A 26,946-nucleotide genomic window follows, 5' to 3' on the forward strand; every position below is an offset into this window, starting at 1 on the left:
GGTACAGCATGGTGCAGGTTTATTCATAGATTTAGAGACTGAAAGGCCAAAAACTGTGATAATCTACTCTGACCTCTTGTATTGCATTCTCATGACTCCTCTCTGCAACGTCTCTAATTTATCAACATCGTTCTTGAATTGTGAGTACCAGAACTAGGTAAAATATTCCAGCAGTGATTGCACCAGTGCCAAATACAGATGTAAAATAACCTCTCTAAGCCAAGATTTCCTTGTTTATGTATCCCAGGATCACATTAACAGTTTTGGCCACATCATCACACTGGGAGCTGTTATTCATCTGATTATCCATCCTGATTACCGATTTATTTTTCAAAATCACTGCTTCCATCCTGGAAGTGTGGCCTACATTCTTTGTTCCCAGATGTATATATTTACATTTAGCCACATTAAAATGTATATTGTTTGCCTGCACCAGTTTACCAAGTGATCTAGATCTCTCTGAATCAATTACCTGCCCTCTACATTATTTATCACCCCCCACAGTTGTTGTGTCATCTACAAGCTTTATCAGTGATTAGTTTATGTTTTCTTCCAGGTCATTGATAACAAATGTTAAATAGCATAGGTCCAATTACTGACCCTGAGGGACTCCACTGAAAACAGACCCATTTGATGATGATTCCCCAATTAAAATTATGTTTTGAGACTTATCAGTTAGCCAGTTCTTAATCCATTTAATGTGTGCCATACTAATGTTATATCTTTCTAGTTTTTAATCAAAATGTCCTGTAATACCAAGTCTTATGCCTTACAGAAGTCGCTATTACCTTTATCAACCAAACTTGTAATCTTACCAAAAAAAGATATAATGTTAGTTTAACGGGATGTTAACGGGATCAAACCCATATTGATTTGTGTTAATTACATTACTTACCTTTAGTTCTGTATTAATCGAGTCCATATCAGCCATTCCATTACCTTGCCTGGGAATAATATCAGGATTAAAAGCCTATAATTACCCAGGTCCTCCAGTTTATCTTTTTTAAAAATTGGCAAAACATCAAGTTTCTTCCAATGTTCTGGAACTTAGACTTATTGAAAATCAATATTAACAGTCCACTGAGCTTCTTAGCAAGCCCTTTATAATATCTTGGATGCAACTTACCTGGACATGTTGGTTTAAAAATGGCTGTGGGGGGAGGGTGTCAGCAAGCATGTTGAGTCAATAAGCATGAGGGGATCAACAAGCATGTGGACAAGGGGGATTCAGTGGATATAGTGTACTTAGATTTTCAGAAAGCCTTTGACAAAGTCCCTCATGAAAGGCTCTTGAGCAGAGTAAATTTTCATTGGATAAGAGGGAAAGTCCTATCATGGATTGCTAACTGGTTAAAAGATAGGAAACAAATGCTGAGAATAAATGGTAAGTTTTCAGAACGGAGAGAGGTAAATAGTGATGCCCCCCAAAGGTCTGCACTGGGACCAGTCCTATTCAACATATTAATAAAAGGGAGTAAAGAGTGAAGTGGCAAAATTTGCAGATGATACAAAACTATTCATGATAGTTAAGTCCGAAGCAGATTGCAATGAGCTACACAAAGGAATCTCAAAAAACTGGGCGACTGGGCTACAAAATGACGGGTGAATTCTATGTTGATAAATCAAAAGTAATGCACATTGGAAAACATAATCCCAAATACTCATATAAAATGATGAGGTCTAAATTAGCTGTTACCACTCAAGAAACAGCTCTTGGAGTCTTTGTGGATAATTCTCCGAAAACATCCACTCATGGTGCAGTGGCAGTCCAAAAAAACCCTAAAAGAATGTTAGGAATCATTTAAAAAGGGATAGATAATAAGACAAAAAATACCATAAATCCACGGCCCATAGCTTGAATACTTCATGCAAATGTGGTCACCCCATCTCAAAAAAGATACATTGGAATTGGAAAAGGTTCAGAAAACGGCCACAGAAATGATTAGGGGTACAGAACAGCTGCCATACAAAGAGAGATTAAAAAGACTGGGACTTTTCAGCTTGGAAAAAAGACAACAAAGGTGGGATGTGATAGAGGTAAATAAAATCATGACTGGTGTGGAGAAAGTAAATAAGGAAGTGTTGTTTACTCCTTCTCATAACAGAAGAACTAGAGGTCACCAAATGAAATTAATAGGCAGCAGGTTTAAAACAAACAAAAGGAAGTATTTCTTCACATAATACACAGTCAACCTTTGGAACTCCTTGACAGAGGATGTTGTGAAGGCTATAACAAGACTATAACAGTGTTCAAAAAAGAACTAGATACATTCATGGAGGATAGATATATGAATGGCTATTAGCCAAGATGGGCAGGGATGTGATCCCTAGACTCTGTTTGCCAAAAGCTGGGAAAGGGCAACGGGGGTGGATCACTGGATGATTACCTGTTCTGTTCATTCCCTCTGGGGCATCTGGCATTGGCCACTGTCAGAAGGCAGGATACTGGGCTAGATAGATCTTTGGTCTGAACCTGTTATTATGTTCTTATCTAGCATCTTCTGTCCAGGGCTATTAGTGAAATGGAAAGTGTTTATATCATATTATATGACTGTCATCTATTTTTTCCCCAAGTCTGGAACAGAAACATTTATTGAACACTTCTGCCTTTTCTGCATTATTATTGAGAATTCAACCACTTCCACATACTAATGGACCAATACCATTGTCAGGATTCTTGTTGTTCTTAATATATTTAAATTAAATCCTCTTTTTTATTGTCCTTAACTCTGCCAGTTATAGATTTCTTCTTGTGTCCCTTGGCTTCCCTTATCAATTTTTTTTACAATTCCTAACTTCTGATTTATTTTTATTTATCTATTTTTACAGCTATCTTCACATTCCCTCTAAATCAGGTTGCTGTTTTTTAATCTGCATGGCCTTCTTTCACAATTGTGGAATTGTGATTTTTTGGGGGGTTATTTAGCAAGATGTTCTTAAACAATTCTCAATTATGATTAAATTCTTCCTCCTAGCTAATTGGATCGTAATTGTTTTCAGTTTTGTGAAATTGCCTTTATTAAAGCACCAAATATATATATATTGCTTGTCTCAATGTTATTCTCCTTGCATATCATTAATGTGATTGTCATGATCACTTGCAACTAACTTACCATTAGCTGTGATCAATTCCTCATTATCTGTTAGGACAAGTACTGGCTGCAACATTTTCTGACTTAAGAAATTATCATCTCTAATGTTTAGAAATTCTAAGGATGTTTTCATACTGGCAGCATGAGACTTCCAGCATGTGTCACTCAAAGTCCCCCCTGTTCACACAGGCTTGTTTCCTACACATTATACATAGGTGGCAAGGAGGTAGCCATCCTGTTACCTGGTGTGATTTGGTGATCTTGTGCCTTATCTGTTATAACATTGGCCATAAGCATTCAGGGTCATTTTCTTCTGGCTTAGCAGTGACTCAAAAACAGGTAATGCCATTTTTGATGTATTTCCACATCAAAACTTCATGAAAAAACTCATTTTTGATGTAGAATTCCATTCCCCTTCCACCCACTTGATCTTTCCTAAATAGGTTATAACCACTGATTTTAATATTCCAGTCAGGTGGATCATCCCATCAGATTTCAATAATAGCAACTAGATTGAACTTTATTCCATTTTTTCTTGTTTGTTACCCAGGCTCAAATCATTAGTATAGAGAATTCAAGAACTGCTTCTTTCTATGTCCTTTGGTTTCTTGATTAATTTTGGTCTCAACATCTTGATTTTTGAGGGTGATGATGAAGAACAGACAATGTAGAGATTTACAGTTTGGGGCTGTACTACTTTTTTCACAGTACCTCCTCAGTGGTGGGGATATCTGGGACCAGGGGGAGCCCATGGTATTTCATCTCCTTTAAATCTGCCCTGCCCGAGAAGAGGAGTGTTGAGAAGAGAATCCTGGGTCTCCAGCACCAGTATAGAAGCATAAGCTATGTGTTACTGGTTATAGCCTCTATGTGATTTTCCAGGCTCTACTGAAGTCTGGGAATTCTCATGATTCATTCCACAGGGGGGCAAACCCTGCTTCCCTCATCCCCCATGATGTGGAAGATCAGGTAACAACCCTGTGAGGGGAGTTTTCCTCTCATTGGTCTCCTCTCTGATGTTTTGTTGTAAGAGAGGGAATCCTGCCCCTTTATTTCTATCATTTATTTTCTGACTTCCAAAATATATTTTCCCCCAAGTATTCATTAATGTTAAAAATAAAACCAAGTTCTTTTGTTAATATGTAGATTCACAGTTACTCAATGCATAGAAATCAAATGTTTTAGAATGTTATATATTAATTGTTTATAATGTAAGTAGTAACCTCATTTTTTTTAACCTCCTGGAAGCCAATATTTAATCATTTCAATATCTTATCAGTTAGATCTACAGATTGTGTTGATTTCATTATAAGTAGTGATGGATAAGGCTCCAAATATTCTTACCTTTGGTTTAGGTAAGTGTATAAGATGATTAACTAAAATTTTAGAAATAACCCTGAACATCTTGTGTGAACAGGCTCTTTTGAGATTTCCAGTATTTCCTGGTTTCAGTTAAGCCAGAAATACCACAAGAATGAGACTTTTACTTTATTAGGGCTTTTCTTTTCCCAGCCAAAACCAAGAGGCTCGGAGGTGTGTGAAAATGAGGTTAAAATTCTACTGATTTTATTTTTTTAATCTCACAACTGTTCAACTCAAGTCTGAAGGAAAAATTCAGTTCTATTTTTATTTTGTCCAAATATGTTTGCCTGTGATGCTTACTACACTTTTAAGAAAATATCCCTAACCTGGAATAACATGAACAGGAAATGCCTTGCCACTTCCAACTAGATGTGGGGTTATATTTTGATGCAGTGATGTTAGCAGATAATACATCATAGCAGATGGCAGTTGGTGTTCTATGAAAACCTCAGGTTAATGTGGTATGCTGTTACTAGTTGCAATAAATATATTAAGAGGAACTATATGTGACACTTCAGGGATGTGGGTTAGCCGTATATGGAAATTTTTATACCAAGATCCATAAATATCTTCTTAATTGCATGTAAAACAAAGGTTAAATCTGATGCATCCATCTATATTTGTTTTGTTTTAAGAAATACAGATTATTGGGAGGGAGAAACCTGCACTTTATTTATATTTTAAAGTTTTATGCTGAAATTCTGTGTTTAAGTGATTGATATTGGTATTTAAATAAAAATTAGACCTTTTAGCTTAAAATTGTGATTGGCTCCTTTGAAGACAATTAAGTCTATCATTTTTCTTAAAATTTTACTTTAAAACCAAACACTGAGTAACTATCATAGGTTCCTGTGTGGGTCTGTTTAGATAAGTATCCAGATATGTAGATGCTGCTCCAAATTAACTATGTTTTGGAAGTTTCCATGTCAAATCAGCTTCTAGTAATAGAAAGACAAGGCGAGTAAGGTAATATCTTTTATTAGACCAACTTCTGTTGGTGAGAGAGCATGGGTGAAAGTACGCCAGTACGGGCCGGTACGGCGTACCGATAAGAAGCGGATACTGGCCCATACGCAGCTGATGTTAAGTTTTAACATCACTTCCCCTTTTGCATCCCCCAACCCTTGGGCTGCCAACAGGAGGGCAAAAGGGGCAACTGTCCTGGGGCCGGCAATTTAAAAGGGCCCAGGGCTCCTGACCACTGCCGCCGCTACCGCAGCAGTGGCCAGAGTCCCAGACCCTTTTAAATCACTGCTGGAGCCCCGGGCGGTGTAGGCCAAGCAGCATGGATGGGCTGGCTGGGAGAGGCTGACCCCCCTAACCCCACCCCTTCTGCTGAGTCCCTGTCCCTTCCAGGGGCCCGTACCAGTAAGTGTTTAATATTACTTTCACCCCTGTGAGAGAGACAAGCTTTCCAGCTGACACAGAGCTCTTCTTCAGGTCTAGTAATAGAGGACTCTTTAATGAGGCCAAAGCTAAACAAATTCACAAATTTACTGTGAGGGTAATTAACCACTGGGACAAGTTACAAAGTTGAGTAGCTTCTAGTATTGAGTCAAGATTGGATGCTGGACTAAAAGATATGCTCTAGCTTAACCAGAAATTATGGGTTTGATGCAGGAATCACTGGGCGAAATTATATGGCCTGTATTATGCAGAAGGAGCTCCACAATGCCACATATGGAATAGCCACTGCAAAAATGTAAAGATTGTTTGCACACTGGAAGTGGTGTTTAAGTGCAATTCCTATTAATAACCTTGTACAGGATTAGACTTTAACAAGGTCCCCAAACTCCCAAGTATTGTGAACTCTGTGATGCTGTGAAATACAGAGTTGTCAGGATCTAGCATGCCAAAAAATTGGAGATCTCACTAAATTCCAGGCACTGAAAGCTGGATGAACTGCAGGTTGGAGATATGTGCATACAAAGGTGGTGTAAAGTTCACCTTTGCACTCTCCCAATCCTGGCATAGCTGTGTGCAGGGCAAGTTCCTCAGTGTAAATTACAGCAGGCTAAGAGCTGCTGTAACCTAAACTGGCTAATGGTTCCAGAGTGTTGAAACCACAGTTGGGGCTGAACACAATATAATGATGTCTTGGCAGCCTCTAGACTACCAGAATTTCACTGTGGTACTGAGGTGACCCTTTTGGACTCAGATACAGCAATTCAACAGTCAGATCCCACTGCTAGTGAAACACGAAGCAGCCACTCTGCACCTAAGAATCAGGGTCCATACTAAAGATTTAATTTAGATTTTAGAGCAAGCTAAATATTGATTTTAAAGTTGCTGATGTTTAACTATTGTGTATTACAGATTTTTCTGTAGAAATCACACATTACATAATTGTTAATTTTATTAAATATTTCTGTAATCAGTTTTTAAATGAACAATGGAGATACACCATTTCAGATTTAGTAACACATTTATGGAATGCTAGTAAAATACCAGTTGATTATTATAGGTATTTATGGATCTATATGCACAGATCCACCAAAAGAAATCTTATTTACTAAACAAATGGTATCAATGTAATACAATAACTAGCCTTTTACATTAACACTGTAATCCCCAGCCATCCTTTTAGAAATTATGGGTGGAATTTTTAATAGCACTTAACATTGGCCTAACTCTGCCTCTCTTTGAAGTCAGTTGGGAAATTCACATTGATGTCAAGGAAAGCAGAGTGGCTTCAATGCGTGAGAGCCCTTTGAAAATCACAGTTTCATATACGAACTCACTCTACTTTTGCCATTATTTTATGGGTGTTCTACTTAAACCCTGTGAGAAAAAAACAATTACCAACATTGTTAGAAAGAATAGCTATAAAACTATTACAATTTTAGCTGGAAAATATTAACTAATCCCTTCTTTTAAATGTTCATTTTATAGAATTTAATAATGTCATTTCCCTGCTGTTTGCCTACTCCTGTGTAATGTGACTATCTGATGGGTCTCACTGTGTTCCATTTTCAATTCATTTTTAGTCCATAATGATTAGCTGTTCAGGCTTCTCTCCTAGCTTTCACTTTTATAGCAAAAAAAACTGTCAGACTCATAACTTCAATGCTCCACAAATTTTTACTTTGTTCTCTATAACTGATGCTGAAAGGTTTGACTCTAATGATCTATGGAATTTACTTGAGTTCTCTTTTAGCCAGCACAGTACTGAGTAAAATTCTGCTCACTTTATTTGCGCATGTAGTCCCATTAATGTCAGGAAGTCTACCCATATTAGTAAAGGACCTGATCCAAAGCCCATAGAAATGAATGGAAAGACTCCCTTGACTTCATAGAATTTAGTCTTGGGCTCAGAGTGAGCAGAATTTGACCCTACACATTTGCACAGTAAGAGAATAATAGAATATGTGATAATAACTGGAATGTATTGTTTACTCAGCCATTTTTTTGAAGTGCATATAGTTTGATGCTTTCTGCTTTTTAAAGGAACAATCTCAGATAAGTTTCTGTACAGATATACAGTTTCTTCTCAAGTTAAAAATCCAGGCCATGATTTTAAACATATTTTGAATTTCTTTTAACAAATGAAAGTTTGCTTCTGCAAATCAATATGTGCAAGAACAAGCCTTGTGCTCAACCCCCTTTAAAGATTTAGGACTACATTTTATTTAGAGAAAGCTCTTTAGAGCAGGGCTTTTCTTCTGCTGTGTGTGCACAGTGTCACAGTGGGCTCTCTGGTAACTAATGTAATACAAATGAAAGGTTGGGTTTTTTCAGTCTACACCAGGGATCGGCAACATTTGGAAAGCAGCACAGGCCTAGGGATGTGCTGGCCGTAGCTTCCCACAGCTCCCATTGGCCTGAAGTGGCAAACTGCAGCCAGTGGGAGACACGATTGGCCGAACCTGCGGACACGGCAGGTAAACAAACTGGCCTGGCCTGCCAGGGTGCTTAACACGATGAGCCATGTGCCAAAGGTTGTCGATCCCTGGTCTAACACAGAACTCCCACTTGAATGGGAGTTCAGCCTGCAGATCAAAGACAGAAAATATATATATATAAACATCACATCAAGAGCATAAAAATATATATATTCCTAATTCAACAGTAGAAGCAATGAGATAGTTGCTAAGGGAACCACTTTACTTGGCTCTGAAAGAAAGCAGTGACACCAGAAATTAAAATAAATGCAATGTTTCCAACTCTTGCTATTTCTTTGCAAGTCACAAGATTTCCACTAGCGCTGGAGCCAGTCTAGCAATGATGCAAGAACCTTCAGGGCCCTTGTGAATTTCAGCTCTGCTCAGGATGCAGAAACCCTTTTGATTAGCTGCCTTCCCTCTATGCCCTAGCTCCATGTAAAGAGCAGCCAATCTGAATTGTGCAGGAAGCAGATGGAGCTCTTTTCCTTCATCCTAAATCAAAATGTAATAGCAATTTTTTTAAAGTATATCAGAAGCAGGAAGCCTGCTAAACAGCTGGTGGGGCCACTGGATGATTGAGATGAAAAAGGAGCACTCAAGGATGATAAGGCCATTGTGGAGAAACTAAATGAATTCTTTACATCAGTCTTCACCTGAGCCATTCTCTTTAGGTGACAAATCTGAGGCATTGTCCCAGAGTGAGCTGTCATTAGAGGAGGTTTTGGAACAAGTTGATAAATAAACAACAAGAAGTCATCAAGACCAGATAGTATTCACCCAAGAGTTCTGAAGGAACTCAAATGTGAAATTGCAGAACTATTAACTGTGATTTGTAACCTATCATTTAAATTAGCTTTTATACCAAATGAATGGAGGATAGCTAATGTGATGCCAATTTTTAAAAAGGGCTCCACAGGAGACCCTGGTAATTACAGGCTGGTAAGCCTGACTTCAGTACTGGGCAAACTGGTTGAAACTATAGTAAGGAACAAAATTGTCAGACACATAGATGAACATAATTTGTTGGGGAGAGTCAACATGGTTTCTGTAAAGAGAAATCATGCCTCACCAATCTCCTAGAATTCCTTGAGGTGGCCAACAAACATGGAGAGAAGGGGGATCCAGTGGATATAGTGTATTTAGATTTTCAGAAAGCCTTTGACAAGGTCCCTCACCAAAGCTGTAAAGCAAAGTAAGCAGTCATGGGATAAGAGGGAAGGTTCTCTCTTGGACTGGTATCTGGTTAAAACATAGGAAACAAAATCGTAAGAATAAATGGTCAGTTTTCTGAATGGAGAGAGGTAAATAATGGTGTCCCCCAGGTCTCTGTACTGGGACTAGTCCTATTTAATTTATTCATAAATGATCTGGAAAAAGAGGTAAACAGTGAGATGGCAAAATTTGCATATGATACAAAACTACTCAAGATAGTTAAGTCCCAGGCAGATTGTCAAGAGACACAAAAGGATCTCTCAAAACTGGGTGACTGGGCAACAAAATGGCAGATGAAATTCAATGTTGATAAATGTAAAGTAAAGCACATTGGAAAACATAATCCCAACTATACATATAAAATGATGGGGTCTAAATTTGCCTGTTACCACTCAAGAAAGAGATCTTGGAGTCACTGTGGATAGCTCTCTGAAAACATCCGCTCAATGTTTAGTGGCAGTCAAAAAAGTGAACAGAATTTTGGGAATCATTAAGAAAGAGGTAGATAATAAAACAGATGTGGTCACCCCAGAAAAAGACAACAAAATTTATTAGGGTTATGGAACATCTGCCATATGAGGAGAGATTAATAAGACTGGGACTTTTCATCTTGGAAAAAAGATGACTAAGGGGAGATATGCTAGAGGTATATAAAATCATGACTGGTGTGGAGAAAGTAAATAAGGAAGTATTATTTACTCCTCATAACACAAGAACTAGGTGCCACCAAATTAAATTAATAGGCAGCAGGCTTAAAACAAACAAAAGGAAGTATTTTTTCACACAACGCAGTCAACCTGTGGAACTCCTTGCCAAAGGATGTTGTGAAGGCCAAGACTATAACAGGATTCAAAAAAGAACTAAGTAAATTCATGGAGGATAGGTTGATCAATGGCTATTAGCCAGGATGGGCAGGGATGGTGTCCCTAGCTTCTGTTTGCCAGAAGCTAGAAATGGGTGACAGGGTGTAGTGAGGTGGCCTGGCTCCCAGCAGCCCCAGAGAGCCCCTCCGGATGCCAAAGTAGGTGGAGCCACTGGAGCCTGCAACCGCCCCCCAGAGGTCAAGGCGCAGGACAGGAAGTATATAAGCCCAACCCCAGGGCTCAGAAGCTGCCTGACCGCTGGAGAGGCCGGACGCTGGTGCCCTAGCTCCCGCTGGAGAGACTCCTGCTGCCTGTGACCGTCCTGAGGACTGGCCCTACCTGTTGAGGCCAGACGTCGACCAGACACCAGAGAAGCCAGTAAGCCTACAAGTGAGAAGGGACCCAGAGAAGCTGCTCAGCTTACCGCTCACAGAGTACCCCCAGGAGCCCATGGTGCTTGATGCCGTGGAAGATGCCAACCAGATGCAGGTACTGCTACAGGGGGAGGTCAGAAGTAGCCCAGGGGCAGCCGACTCTAGTCGGGCTGTGGCACACCCAGAGCCCATGTCAGTGTGTTGCAGCCAGGATCCCCACTGACACAGCAGCAGGGTGCCTGCCACTGTCAGGTCCCCGGGCTGGGACACAGTGGAGTGGGTGGGCCTGCATCCCCCCTGCCACGCTACTCCAGGGTGGCAGTCTCCCCCTCTCCCTGACGCTCAGGACCAGGAGCCTGGGCTTTGCTTGTGAACTGTTTGTTTGCTGCCCCGCCCGGACTGAGGGCCTGGGCTTATTATTGAATTCTGTGCTCAGCCCCTGCCTGATGGTCTGAGCCCTGAACTGTTTGTTTGTTGCCCCGCCCTGACCAGGGCCTGGGCTTATTACTGAACTCTGTGCTCAGCCCCGACCTGAGGGCCTGAGCCCTTGACATTTTCCTGCCCCACCAAGCTAACTCCCCGACTCACCGGACTTGTGTAGTGAGCCGTCCTGGCTCCCAGCCGCCCCAGGGAGGAGCAACCCCAACAACACACGCCTACATAGGGGATGGATCACATGACGATTACCTCTTCTGTTCATTTCCTGTGGTGCACCTGGCATTGGCCACTGTCAGAAGACAGGATACTGGGCTAGATGGACCCTTGGTCTGACCCCGTATGGCTGTTCTTATGTTCTAATATTCACCCCTCAGGAGCTGACACCATTCTCAAAGGAGGAGATGATGAAAGAGAGAGCAGAAAGAGCCCTGCAGCTCAAGGTGACTCTGGCCCCTCCTCCCCAAACCTCTTCAAACACAATAGAATGGCTCCTCTGCTACATCCCCCTCCTCACTATATCCCGGTAACAATCAGGCCTGCAGGGGAAGACCCTGGAGCTTCCTTCTCCTATAGCGTGGGAGGGAAGAATGGGACCCTGCTGTAGGGCCTCTCAGGCCTGGGAGACAAGGGTAAAGAACCCAAGAGTAGCAGAAGGTGGGACTGGGAAGGAGAAATTAATTGCTGGACAGGGGAATGGGCAGATATGGGGATGAGTGCTCCTGCAATGGGGTCCTAAATCGTCTTAATAAATTTTGGAGCACAGTATCTCTCACACACACATACACACCCCACAGCAAGTCAAAAATCAAAGCAAACCAAAAATTCACAATATAATATTTTATTTAAAACAGGGGTTGACTCTTGATTTTTTTGAACCATTAGGGTTGGCACTACTGTACGTGTCATGAACAATATAATTGCACGGCAACAAAAACATAACATAAGCTATAGCCAGATACAATCATCAGAAAAAGTTCATCTAGGTCAGCGGTTCTCAAACACCAAAGTGGTTGCGACCCTATTTTAATGGGGTCGCCAGGGCAGGCGTTAGACTTGCTGGGGCTCAGGGCTGAAGCCAAAGCCCAAGCCCCACTGCCCAGGGCTAAGCTGAAGCCCTCTGGCTTCAACCCTGGGCAGCGGAGCTCTTGCTTTGGCTTAGGCCCTGTGTGGCAGAACGCAGGTTACAGGTCCGCCATCCAGACCTGGAGCCCTAGGGCTTCAGCTTTGGCCCCATCACCAGGGGCAGTGGGGCTGGGGCAGGCTAAGGCTTGGGTCCCCTCTCTTGGAGTTGGGTAGTAATTTTTGTTGTCAGAAGGGGGTTGCAGTGCACTGAAGTTTGAGAACTCCTGATTTAGATGATTATAGATGGCTGGCCTGTCTTCCCCACCCAGGAAGGATTAAACACTGTGCCCAAGGGTACATTCATAAGGATGATTTAAGCATTGAAACACCTAACTTTTAAGTGCCCTGCCGCATACTGAAATTCACAATCCTGAGTTAGGCTCCCTGACTCCCTATACAATGCATGGGAAGAGGTAGGCACCTAAAAAAGGGGATTCATAGAAGCCAGCAGGTGGAGCCAGGAGCCCCCCAAACTAGCCAATAGGATATGTCAAGGAGAGGGATGTGGCCTAAGCCCTGCCCTTCAAAGGGATTTAGGTGCCTAACCCTGAGCCAGAGTGATGCGCCTAGCTCCACTCAGGGTTCACAGCTATGAACCCTTCTCCTCGTCCAGATGTGTTTTGTGTCAAGCCCAATCTGGTAGGTGTGCTCTAATGCAGCCTTTAAGCATGCCTACCAGACCAGGCCTACAGGCAGGATAGGTAAGGGAATGCCTAGTTTGTGATTCCTACTAGGGCTCATGCGTAAGTTAGGTGCAGAGAAGCCTAGCACGGTCAGGTGTTAGTCAGCTGTGAGCATGCCCACCAGCAGCAATGTAGGTGCTTTGGAATCTTTAATGACAAAAACTGATGTGCCTAGAGATTTAAGGCCTACAGAGTAAGGAGGCAGCTGAAGGGTGGTTTTGTGAATGCCAGTGGTGCCTCAATTTTGAATTTAAGGACGTAAGTGCCCATTGGGATTCTAGCCCCCAGAGTCTGTTCAGGTCACTTCTTCAGGGCAATATTTATTAGCTGACCAACAATCTTTAGCAAATCCCAAATAAAAAAATTAAATATAAGTTCAACATAAACCCAACAGCTAATTTTACCTGACCCAGGGGCTTCCTTGCCAGAGTTTCCCTAGAACTTGAGAATGGTCATACTGGGTCAGATCAATAGGCCATCTAACCCAATACCCTGTTTTCCAACAGTGGCCAGTGCCAGATGCTTCAGAGAGAATGAACAGAACAGACCAATTTATCAAGTGATCCATCTGTTATCCAGTCCCAGATTCTGGCAGTCAGAAAAATCCCTGCTTCTGACATTTCTACCCCAGTCCACATATACACTATCTGCCTGGAAATGTACACACGAACACCTCTACTCTAAGAGCCAAATACTTCCTGTAACTCAAACTGAGCTCTTTCTGCCTTTAGAGAAATCAGGTGCTTATTTGGCACTCACCTGACCCCTTCCCAGCAAAGTCTGTTAATCCTCTCTGTCAAGGCAAACACTTGTTCTAAAGGGGCACTGGTACAGAAGGGAGCTGGGTGGCCCAGACCTTTTGACCCTTAAAGGGGCAATGCTACATAATAAAAAAAGTAAACAGATTAAAGAGCACACTGAGAAAATTACAGTAGTTACAATTTACTTACAGCTTTCACCTTTTCAAAATAAAAGAACAATATATCATGTTGAAATCCTTTTAATAACTCAAAATATGGTGAATTAACTATCTTTCCTTATCAAGAATGCCATCATTAACCCTAGCTATGTGTCTTTCAAGGATGGTTCCGTTTTCTAGTGTCATCTTATAATATAAATACAACTGACAGTATAAGTTCTAACGCAGTTTTTTATTTTGTTTACTTAAGTTTTTTTATTTAACTCTAGATCTCCAGTTTGACAATACTAGTTCTAGGATAGTTGTCATCATTGCAGAAATCAGTTTCTGAATGATCACAGATAGAGAGTTCCAAAAGGAAAATACCTATTATGTCAGACATTACCTGTTCATCCAGACATTGTCTGTTAGTCCGAATTAACCACTTGTAAGAATTCAGTAGGCAAAACTAACCACTTTTACATCCAGGATAGAAAACCCCACAATCCATTTTGGAAAGTCTTTTTCACACTTATGCTGCTGACTGTCTTATAATCGTGGTCCCATATATTTGGCTAATATTAGTAAATAGCTAGGAAATAAGAAAATTACTTGTAAATAAATTCTGAATTAGTTTGCTCTATCCAACTTGTGGATCTTAAATACTTCTCTGATTTGTAAATGATAATTCATTCAACACAACAGAGAATCTCACACAGGTTGTAAGAGATACATTAATACTCAATAGACCAAAATGTTGCCCAGTTTACATGACACAAAGAGTTCCAGCTCAGTCCCTGGTTTCCCCACTTGCTCCCTGTGGGGAAGTAATCTGCATCAGATATCCCTATACTCAGCTCAGCTGTACTTGCTGGTGAATTGGGGTGGGGAGGGGAGAGGGTGGAATCAAAGCTCTATCTACTCCCTGCCCAATCCCTACATCTCTGTGGGGAGTGTGTGTGGGGGGAAGAGGTATAACATGAAAACCTTTTAAAAACCTAAGTAAACAACCACAGAGGCTGCTCTTCCCCCTTTGCTGTGACTAGCAACAGCACCTTACCTTTGCACATGCATGTGAGGTGAGCCACAGTCTTGCCCTAAATGGTTTTACTCAAGGACAAAGCTCTTTCATGACTCATTGGGACAATAAGACTTACATAGTGACTATAGCTATTGACTGACAGAGGTCCCAGCTCTGCAAACACTTATGTGTGTGCTATGTGCTCAATCCCAGTGAGGACAATAAAGACAATAGGACTACTAAAGAGTTAAATTAAGCATATGTAGGAAGTGTTTTTAGCATTGGCCCCAATAGTGAATTTCTTTAATACTCTGTGGTGATTTTAACCCCAGAAGTGTATTCATTTATTTTATTTGTATGCCTTTGATGCTTATCCCAATAGTATGTAAATTAGGAGCCTGGAGTCTTTATATAGATTGCTTGTAGGGCCTGATGCAGAATGCAATAGAAGGGCTCTCCCTGACTTCAGTGGGTTTTGGATCCGACCCTAGGTTAACAATCCCTGCCAAGTTTGCCTAAAAAGGATTCAGTACAATAAAACCCAGATGCAATTTTAAACAAAAATATTTCAAAAACACTTGAAGGGTTTTTGTTCGTTTTTTTCATAAAATCAGATTTTTTAAAAAATTAAAAGAACTTGTGTTGAAGAGCCCTTTCCATTTTTCTCAGCTTAGCTAAAGCAGCAGATGGCAGCTATCTCTGTTCTTCTCCCAGGGCTGCTCTCTGTATAGCTTCTCTCTGCTGTTCAAAGGAGCTCCACACTCTATACAAATTATTTCAGAAAAAAAAGAATATTAAGGTGCTTTCATGAAACTGCTTTCATGAAAAGCAGGAAGCTGCTTTAAGTAGTAAAAACAAGCTCTTTGTTGATTGAACAGGATAGGGGAGGGGTAAGAGCAGTGCAAGTTTGAGTGGCAACAGAATGTACCAGAATTTTAATAATATTGCTATAGGCACTTACCAGTATTTCACAGTAAGCTTATACTGCAGTGTTATTGAAATACCAGCATCATCAAACACTATCAAAATTCTTTACTACATTTAGAACAGTAGAATCACCTCACTTATTTGAGGAATAAAAAAATTCAACTTGTTCATTTCTTACACATAAGTGGATATAAATTTTACCCTGGGTGTTTCTTTGGTAAGAAAAAAAATAACTTCTCTCCTTTAGCATAAAGCTAATAAAGCTACATCCCATCAGAACTCAGCAAATTTTATCATCTGCCCAAATTTGTGGCATTTCTTTTACAGAGAGTTTAAAATTTGGATAGAGAGGCTTACTTATTGAATTGAAATATTACCTCCTCAGGATCTCTCTCATCAACTGGGATCAAAGACATTTCTATGGCTAGCTAACATTCATATCACAAGCATTATCTAACTTAGAATTTCCTTTCTTTTATATACATAAAATTCAACCATGATGTTGTTTTTAATGTATATCTTTCATATCACTTTCTTTTGTCGATGTACTTATACACGAGATAAATTACTAAAGACAATGGGCCTGATTGTCCCTTACTTATTATTAATGTTTTTATGACTGGGGTGTCTAAAAGCCTCAGCCAAGATCAGAGCTCTCTTATGCTAGGCACTGTACATATCCATAATGAAAGGCAGTGCCTGCACCAAAGACCTTATGATCTAAATGGACAACCTGTGAGAAGACAACAGAAGGGGAAACATCTTTTCTGTTGAAAAATTGAGCTAGATCAGGCGTGCACAACATGTGGCCTGCGGAGGCTCACTGTGCAGCCCCCGGCCAGGAATCAAAAGGCTCTGGGCTGCTGGCAGCTGCGGGGAGCCCTGAGCCCTTTAAATCTCAGCCGCGGCTGGGATTCAAAACGCTCTGGGCTGCCTGCAGTGGCAGGGAGCCCAGAGCCCTTTAAATTCCAGCCAGGGCCGGGATTCAAAAGGCTCTGGGCTGCCCACAGTGGCGGGGAGCCCAGAGCCCTTTAAATCTCAGCCGCAGCCAGGATTCATAGGGCTCTGAGCTGCCTGTGGCGGTGGGGAGCCTGAGCCCTTTAAATCTCAGCCGTAGTGGGGAATCAAAGGGCTCTGGGCTGCCCACAGCGACGGGGAGCCCAGAGCCCTTTTAATCCCAGCCACAGCCGGGAATCAAAGAGTGCCCGCAGCCACGGGTAGCCCAGAGCCCTTTAAATCCCAGCCGTGGCCGGGATTCAAAGGGCTCTGGGCTGCCCACAGAGATTCCCGGCCGCAGCTGAGATTTAAAGGGCTCAGGGCTCCCCGCAGCTGCAGGCAGCCCAGAGCCCTTTTAATCCCGGCCACGGCTCCAGAGGATGGGCTGGGGCTGGGATTTAAAGGGCTCGGGTCCCCTCAGTGGCAGGAGCTCTGGGCCATTTAAATCCCCATCCCAGCCCCACAAAGCTCTAGGTTTCCCCAGCCACCGGAGCCCGGGCACTTCAATTTGCCCCTGAGGGCTCCCAGCCACCTCTTCAGCTGGGAGCCCCTGGTTGATTTTAAATCAAGTATCATTTCTCCACCCCCAACTTTCCTTTTTGGCCGCAGCTGTTTTGGTGGGGCGGCGCTGGGGAAGGAGGGTTTGTTTCTACAGGGCTGGGCGGTGCTGGGGTGGGGTGTTTCCGCTGGGCCAGGGGGTGCTGGGGGGGGAGTGTTTCCATGGGGCCAGGAAGGGGGGTTCGGCCCTCAGCTGTTTTCTTTGGAGTAATGTGGCCCTCGCCGCTTTACAAGTTGTGTAGGCCTGAGCTAGATCAAAGATTTTTTTTTTTCAAGGAAAAAAACGTTTCTGTAAAAATTTTTAAATGAAAAAAATATTGAAAAAAGTGATTTTTTAAAAAAAATGTTGGGTTTGTTGTTACAAAATAGTGTGGCGATTCCCATTGTTTTGTCAGGGTTGTAAGTTTACTTTTTTCGAATAGGTAAAGTAGAGGAGAGGTTTAAAAAAATTAAAGTTAAAGAAAGTGAGAAAATTTTTCATTTTCTCATTTATTTACTTTTTCCTGCTCCAAAAAAAGATTTAGTGCACAGCAAGCCAGGGTGTGACTCTGCAGCACTTGCGTGCTGCACACTAACTGGCTTTGTGGATTCTGCTACAATACACTGTTTTTAATGGCTTACATTTTAAAACTTTTTTCCACAAGAAAATTCTGGGGGACAAGGTGGGAGGGCTAGGGGAAGGAATTTCTTTCTCTTTATTTTTACTTTTTCCCTTTTTTATCCACTAGAAAGGTATTTTAAAATATGACAGAAGAGCAAGTGTGTTTTTCTCCAGTTTCTCTATTTTTTTTTTATTTTCTCCCCATTCTTCTCTTGGAAAAAATGGAGGGAAATAAAGAATGAGAGAGAGAAGAAAAACCCTTAAAATCCTAAATAGAATATTTTGAAACCTAGGAAAATCACATTGTTTCAATTCAAAAATTTAAGTTCTGTTAATTTTTTCATCAAAATGCGCCAAAAAAAAAAAAAGCAAAAGAGAGGGGGATGCAATATATTCATCCGACTCACCATTCTGATAAAACTGTTTTATGTATTTGGTAACATTGATCATGCGTACTTTTGATCAGACTGTATAAGCCAGAAGAATCTATGTGATTGTTTTACCATTCAATAACACAAATCAAAAATAGAAAACAGCTTAATTATCACTCGCTATATATTTCTCCATTAAAAAAAATTGTTTAAAAGTGTTGAAACTTACAGGAAGGCTCACTAAGATGACATGTCTGAGCACCTGTGCACTGAGGTGTGCTTCCCAGTGTGGGCTGACATACACGTGTTAGCTCTATGTGAGCTAGAGCCTGAAAATAGCAGTGTGAGCCCTGCAGCACAGGCAGTGGGTCAGGCTAGCTGCCTGAGTACAATCCCAGCTGATCCCCTGGGTATGTACCTGGGCAGATAGCCTGAGCCAGGGAACGTGCTGTCATGACCATACTCTTATTTTTAGGCACTAGCTCAAGCTGAGCCAATGCATGTATGTCTACCTAAGTTGAGAATCACCTGTCCCAGCTGCTATGGAGACATACCATTGGAAATAGTACACTTGGATGCCAGCACAGGTGTGGGACCTGTAGAATGAGCAAAGGGCTGAGCTTCACAATACAAGGCCTCATCTTGACTAGAACAGGAGGCTGTGGCTGATATTGTGTTAGCTTATATATATGTTACCACAGCTTCAATCATATCTTTCCCCTAGTTTTAACATACATTAGCCCATCATGGTCAACCATAGTGGGGAGCCTTAGGTTGACAAAGACATGCTAACATACATTCAGAGGTGTTAAAAAGTGTTAACTTCTTTCTGTTTTAAGGTCAAAGTTCTGTTAAAGTCATGGTAGCTAACCTGTGTTGGCTAACATACTGGCAACCATGATCTCTTTCCCAGTCAAGACCAGGCCTAAGAGATAGCCCATACCTGGAATGGGACATGGACTTCGGAGAGCAAAAAAAACCCATCTATTTTCCAAGACCTGAGTGAGAGAGAGTGAAAGAAAAAATCAAAAGGAGATGAAAAGAAATCTGACTGTAAGAATAATATTACCAAATTTTGATCTTTGTAACTAAGAGCATTGCTCCATTCCAGAGAACCTTATTAGTCTTTTTGCCTGGATGTGAATCAATAAATGCTTTATTTTATATTATGTGTTCTTGTTTCTCCTCTCCCATTCTGTTTGAATCCAACTGTAGTTTGGATTTGTTTAGTAATCATAAAGAACAAAGACTGCCCCAGAAGATGGCTATGCTCCAAGGAGGAAGGGAAAATATATAGAATCCACCAATGGTTTTATACCAGCTTTGTTAAACTCATAACTAGGGTCTCTGGAGGAGTTGCAGTATCTCCTTGTAGTTGGACAACAGGCAGCAGATGGAGGGGGGAGATGTGATGACATAAATTGTGTCCTCCAACCTTCCTGGAGTTGGGTTATGGTGATCCATTGTTACAGATATGCAGTCTATGCCTGACAAAGCAGTATTGTTTCTTTTTGTACATCTACTAATCATTTGCCCAGCCTAATTTTAAATGTACCAACATTTGAGTTTCCAATGCTTCCTTTAGGAGACTATTCCACAGTCTAATAAATTTCACTGTCAGGAATTTAAAGATTAATTCTGAGTATTTTCAGTTTAGAGTTTAATCTTTTGTACAACTGTCCCTAAATTTGTATTCAACCTGTGTTAGCTACTTGTTATCCAATGAGTGTGTTGGAACTGCTGACTGTCTCTATATACTGTATAATCTTGAACAAATGAGAGGAAATACATTTTCTCTCAAAGACCTGTGTGACTCTCCCTCTCAGTATATGTCAGATTATATTTCTGATGTCTCTCTGAGTGAGCCTCAGTACTGTTTGGCTTCCTTTTGGGTTTTATGTGGTCTGGTGAAGGAGATGTTTCACCAGAGGTGTAGCAAGCGCCCCCCGTACCCTCCGACCGGAGGGGGCCCCGCAAGGAAGGGGGCCCCTAAAAGTGGCAAAAAAAAATGTAAGGTATAACTAGGTAAGTGACATTTATTGACGCTATTGCACAATCCATGTCGGTTTTACTGACAAAACCGTGAAGTCATTATGATACATCATAATGCTATTGGCTACATCAGTTGTCTGTCAGTCAGTTTCGAATTTTACTTGGACCCATTCAAAGCATGTGTATTTGCATTCATAATGGCGGTCGGTGGATAAATTTTATTAATTTAGTTGTTTAGTTTTTTATCGTTTCCAACACAGAAGCGTGCTTTGTGATGTCTAAGAGAATGTATAAGAGTGGAGCTAGTAAACGAAAGGCAGCAAAAGATGCCGAGAAGGAACTTGAGAAAATTCCAAAGTTGTCAACGTATTTTGCACTGCAATCCAACGTACAGGTACAGGCACATGAAACGGACAGCGCTAGCAGCGACTAATCATATCCAGAAGTATCCAGAAGTGCTTCAAGTGAGGTCGAAGGTGAAGCCAGTTGTTCTACCAAACAAACTGTGACGGATATTCCAGCTGCTGCCGGGAAAGAAGTATCTGAATCTGAACCACTGACTGATGATCCAAGAGATTGGCCATCTATAATATCGGACAGGCAAATGTGTGACATTGCACGTGGCCCACCGCAGCAGAATGAAAGTTACGAATTTCCATTTAACGAGGAAAGACGGAGGTTCACAAGTACTCATTTCTATCGACCCATGGCAAATGGCGAGAAAATAAGACGTTCATGGCTAATGTACTCAGTTCAGAAAGATGCCATTTTTTGTTTTTGTTGTAAATTATTTGGCACTGGCGACATACCGCTACGTCGTGGAACATCTGCTTGGAAAGCACTGTCAAAAAGACTTCAGCAGCATGAAACAGGCAAAGGTCATCAAGACTGTATGGTGAAATGGTTTGACCTTCGGTCAGGCATAGTAAACCATACATCTATTGACCAACTCGAATTACAGGCTTTTCTGAAAGAAAGAGATTTCTGGAGAAATGTTGTCAAACGCATGGTTGATGTCGTTATTTTCTTGTCCGAAAGAAACTTGGCATTTCGAGGAAGTAATGAAAAGCTCGGTGATCCTTCGAATGGCAACTTTTTGGGACTGTTTGAATTGCTTGCAAAGTATGATACTGTCCTCAGCGAACTTTTACAGAGGATTAAGAAGGCAGAGACACATGTTCAGTACCTCAGTCCACAGATCCAAAACGAGCTGATTCAACTTGTTGCCAGTAACATTCAAGAGGCCAACATAGCGCAGCTTAAAAAAGCAAAATATTATTCAGTTATTTTGGACTGGACTCCCGACGTGTCACATGAAGAACAGATGTCTGTGGTGTTAGGCTTTGTTGAATGCAACGGTGAAGATGGTGTCAATATTCGTGAATCGTTTGTTGGTTTTCTTAATGTTCATGATACTACTGGCGAGGACTTATTGGAAGTGTTTCTTGAAAAGGCAAACATCTTAGGAATAGACATTGCTGACATGAGGAGCCAAGCTTATGATAACGGCGCAAATATGAGAGGAAAGAATAAAGGAGTTCAAGCCCGCATGCTAGAAATAAATGACCATGCCTTGTATGTACCATGTGGAGCTCACACTTGGAATCTTGTGATCTCAGACACGGCAAAGTCATTGAAATATGCCATTGACTTTTTCGGTCTGATTAACAGAATATATGTTATCTTTTCTTCTTCACCTTCATGTTGGGATATACTTCAAGAACATATGCCAATATCTGTTAAAGGGTTATCGGACACTCGTTGGGAGTCGAGAATTGATGCTGTGAAGCCATTGTGTTATCACCTTGAAGAATTGTGCAATGCTTTGTCATCTTTGCGAGAATATGCGCTCAAAAAGAAAGATGGCAATACAGCAACAGAAGCCGGTGCGCTTTTAGACCATGTTACTACGTGGCCTTTTGTTCTGACTGTGTACATGTGGTACGATATACTATTTCACGTCAATAAAACCAGCAAATTAATTCAGTCACCAGATGTGTCAATTGACTTACTGCAGGCAGAAGTCGGTGCTACAATGAAGTTTTTGGAAGACTATCAAAATACAGGATGTAACTCTGTGGCCACAAATGCACGTGAAATAGCAGAGCATATGGGTATTGAGCAGGTGTTTCCAGAAACCAGGGTGCGACGTAAGAAGAGAATGTTTGATTACGAATGTGCTGATGATTCGAGTCGTCTTTCTGCTGAAGAAAAATTCAAATCGCAGTTCTTTCTTGTTCTCACTGATCAGGCCATATCTTCTGTTTCGTCATGATTTGACCAACTCGTGCAGTGGTATAAGTTGTTTGGATTTCTGTACAACACTAACAGCCTGAAGCAGTGTCACAGAGAAAATGAACTGGAGAATCACAGCAAAAATTTTGAAAGAAAAATGGGAGACATTGATGCCAACCAACTCATAATGGAATTGAATCGTTTTATTTATGTCACCGAGAAAGAGAGAGGACTTGTCACAGCAAACAATTTTTTAATGTACGTATACAAGAACAGCCTTCAGGAGATATATCCGAATCTTTGCATTTGCATCAGAATTCTTCTGACCACACCAGTTACTGTCGCTGGTGCTGAAAGGAGCTTCAGCAGAATGAAACTGATCAAGAATATCCTGCACTCAACCATGACAGATGACAGGCTTTCTGCGCTTGCAGTTATCTCAGTCGAAAACAAGACTGCCAGATCTCTGGACTATGACGCATTGATTAACCAATTTGCGGAGAACAAGGCTCGAAAGAAGCGCTTTGCGTAAATACGGAATACATGTACACTGTAGGCCTATGTATACATAATATGAACTCTGTATATTGTATAAAAAAAATACCGCATTCCAGTTTCTGCATTGTAAGGGGCCCCGGACATATGTTCGGAGGGGGCCATGTTCTTTGTTGCTACGGCCCTGTGTTTCACTTATTTTATCAAAGGATTGTGCATTTATACTACAGCTGGAATCTATTGTACTCTGCTGCCTTTCTTTTTTGTGTTTTATGTTTCATAATCCTATACCTGTCCAAAGTCCTTTGGGGATGAATGTCACATGCCTACAATTTGTGATTATTATTAAATTTATCATTTCTGCCTTTTCAATAACCCGATGACCAAAACTTTAAAATATACATATTCTAAATGTGGCGTGCTTTTTCCTTTAAATACATGGCTAGAATAACTTCCTTTTTTTTTATTAGGCACTTTGTTCATCCACTCCAGGACTGAATGGTATTGCCCATTTTTTACTAACTGGCACCACCAGTACTGCCCACTTCCCACCTCAATATTATATCAGGAAATTTCACCCCTATAGTGCATGATTATTTTCCAGTACATGGATACAAAAAGTAAACAAAATTGATTGTGTTATAAGTCCCCTGACAAATCAGAAAAGGAAGAGAAAGGGAAGTGAATGCTTTATGCCATCTGTTTTCTGCCCTGGTTTTGGACCCACTAGCCATTATAATCTGCAATGATAATAAAATTGGGGACTACATGGTTCAGGTAACTGATACAGAATCCATCATCACTTGTAGATCACTAGTTCAACTCTGATCCAAAGTGAATGAACAGATTCAAAATTGAAACGAACCCAAGCCATAAAACTAACATTTTGTTTTCCAGGGCTCAGAGCAAGACTTTCCGTTCACCTTGTTTTAGAGATAAGGGCCAGCCACAAAGCCCAAATACAGATCCAAACATCACTAACTTTAGGGGGAGTGGGTGAATCAGGGATTTGGTTCAGATACATTTCTAGTACAAATTGGGAGAATATAGGTTTATGAGGTGCCCTTGTTAAATATTTAGCATCTGAGTGTTGTTAACAGTTTGCTAGCCTGCGTAAAATGAATTTCTTAGGGTCAGTCAGTCTCCTAGACTATCCTAGAATGGCTTTTGCCACTGTACCCTTGCTTAATTATTATATCTGTTTTCTGTATAATTAGAAGTTTAAATTTTTCAGTGTTGTCAATCCAATAACTAAATTCATTCTAAAATACTAAACAGTGATAAAATTAGGAAAAAAAATCCTTAGAATCCATAACTTCCTTTATTTTAAATGCAGCACTCATTCTCTCATTACTATCTTTTGCAACTAAATTGATTTTTTTACCTTCTCCAAACCCTGGGTTTTGACTCTTTACTCACTATTACATCTAAATGGAGTAAATCCAAAAATAGACTTTTGATAGAGAAATATCTCCTAGAATCCTTTGAACTATGAGAATTTAAGTTGCTACCAATAGTTGCTAATAAGTTTAACCACCTCAGGAATTACATTAAACACTAGGTTGATAGATATAACCAAAGACACTTTGGGTAAAGTAATTTAACAGGCAGCAGATGATAGGCACAGATGGAATCTTCTGATTGTACCACACTGGGGATAGGTTAGAATTACCAAAAATAATTCAGACAGTTTCATATATCAGATGCTTCCATTAGCATTTCCCCTAAATGATACAAAGCCTGACAAGGTTTTTGTTTGGATATTTTTAATCAACATTTGTCCATCCAGGAAAAAAAAAACTTTCCAATCAACTAAACATTTAATCTACCTTAATTAACACCTTCACTTTTGGATGCTAATGTGTCACAGATAACTGGAGCAAACATATTGATTTAACTGCCCATTTAACTCCCATTATTTTCTCAATCAGCTTCTCACCCTCACACATGCAGATAAACAGTAATTCTACCTTCAGTCAGTCTCAAGTAAAATTAACATTTGAAATTATGTACCTTCAATATAACAGCAAAATAACTGCGCATGCACTGCCTCACCCCCTCATGCCCTGCCACGAGGCTAATCAGTGTTGCTCAGGTGAACCCCCTCCTCAGTTCCTTCTCTACTTATTCAAAGTACAAGATGTGACCCTAAGAGCATCCCAATACCAGTGGGCAAGAGGCTCCCTAGTATCCAGCAGTGAATCTCAGCTGGCCTTATCAGCTCAGTGAACCCCAATTCACTGTTGTCATAATCTGTATCGAAAAGGTACCATGTAAGGTTTCAGATGCAAACTGGTAACATGCTGGTAATTAATGTCAGTGTGTGGGTATGTGCAGGTGATACATGAACAATTATAAATATGTGCTAGAAATATGTTCTTAACAGGTGTTTGCCAGATAGGTTTTAAGGCAGCCCACTCTAAACAAAGGAATGTGGTTCTAATTTCTGCCTGCTTGAATGTGTCTCCAATGTGGATTGAGCAAGGAGAGATAATGGAAGTATAGTAAATGCTCTTTTATCTGGCACTTCACCAACCAGCAAGCTCTATAAACCAGCATTTCTGATCTGCACTGAAACTCTGGTGTATAGTGCGGTTGGTACGGAGCCAGCAGGGGGCTGGGGCATGGAAGGAGCTGTGGGCCATGGGCTCCGAGAGGGAGTTTGGGTCTGGGAGGGGGCTTGGTGCAGGGGCTTAGGGAGCAGGAGAGCCTCAGGCTGCCAGATGGGGGGGCGCTCACCTCTGGCAGCTCCCCACAAGCAACTCCCCGTCCCTGCTGATGCTGGTGGAGGCACAGCCAGGAGGCTCTGCAGGCACGCTGCCTCCATCCTCCCTCCCCGAGCACTGACTCTGCAGCTCCCAGCCCAGTCTGGGCTGCCAGGAGCAGCAGGAGGTGAGCACCCCCCTATCCAGCACCCCGAGCCCCTTCCATGCCCCAACCCCCCTGCCCCAAGCCCCATCCTGGACCCAGAGCCCATGCCCTGCAGCCCCTCCCACGCCCCTGCCCCACCCCCCCACTCCAAACCCCGCCCTCTGAGTTAACCAGCATTTTTAATTTACCTGCACCCTTCTCCACCCATTCCCCCAGCATGCCAGTTTACAAAGCTTTTACAGTTACATAAAAGGTAAACAAAGCCATCAACTAGCAAGTGGGAAGATAGCCTCTTAACTAATCATTACTATGTAAAAATGAACAAGGCATCAGCTCCCTGGTGAACACAGCAAGCTGAGCCCCCAAGGAGGGCCTTCTGACTTTGAAAACAAAAGATAAACTTTGAGGATATAAGCAGAGAGAAAAAGCCATTTTGGCATCCTTCACCTGAGGAGACAAAGAACCCAAGTGCTTTGGCTCTGTGTTGGACCCTAGCTAAGGACTGACCAGCCATGCTGAAAGAATTACTGTGGTGAGAAAACTACTTTGAACAAAAGATTGTACTTTGTAAAGTTAGGTTTCAGTCTTTGAAGCGTACTGTTACTTTTGTTTGTTCGTAACTGTTTCTATCCCAATTCCTCTTCTTGGTATCAATTAAACAGCTGTTCTTTGTTAATAAACAATATTGTTTTATTACACTACCACCTCAGTGCAGTATTTCAAACTGAGGAGTAAAATCCCCAGCCAAACTAACAGGCTGGTACTATGCACTGTCTCTTTCCAGGAGCAGCAAACTTGATAAGGTTCTGTGAGTGCTACAGTGAGAGGGATCGAGCACCGCAAAGGAGACTGTTTTGAGAGACTCAGCTGGAAGGGCTATTGGTGTCACCCTGCAAGGAGTAACCAGGCTGGTGGTAGCAAGGATGAGGTCACTGTGCTGTGACCAGGCTC

At 41.4% G+C, this 26,946-nt stretch overlaps 1 long non-coding RNA gene across 1 annotated transcript; it reads left to right on the forward strand.

The window, feature by feature from the left end:
- The first annotated feature begins 1,562 nt into the window (after positions 1 to 1,562).
- On the forward strand, positions 1,563 to 10,034 carry LOC115646071. Its single transcript, XR_003998923.1, has 3 exons — positions 1,563 to 1,760; positions 2,138 to 2,144; positions 10,011 to 10,034. It is a non-coding gene; the product is annotated as an uncharacterized LOC115646071 (long non-coding RNA).
- Positions 10,035 to 26,946: the final 16,912 nt, after the last annotated feature.

The sequence above is a fragment of the Gopherus evgoodei genome, chromosome 1 (genome assembly GCF_007399415.2).
Source record: "Gopherus evgoodei ecotype Sinaloan lineage chromosome 1, rGopEvg1_v1.p, whole genome shotgun sequence".
Classification (NCBI taxonomy): domain Eukaryota; kingdom Metazoa; phylum Chordata; order Testudines; family Testudinidae; genus Gopherus; species Gopherus evgoodei.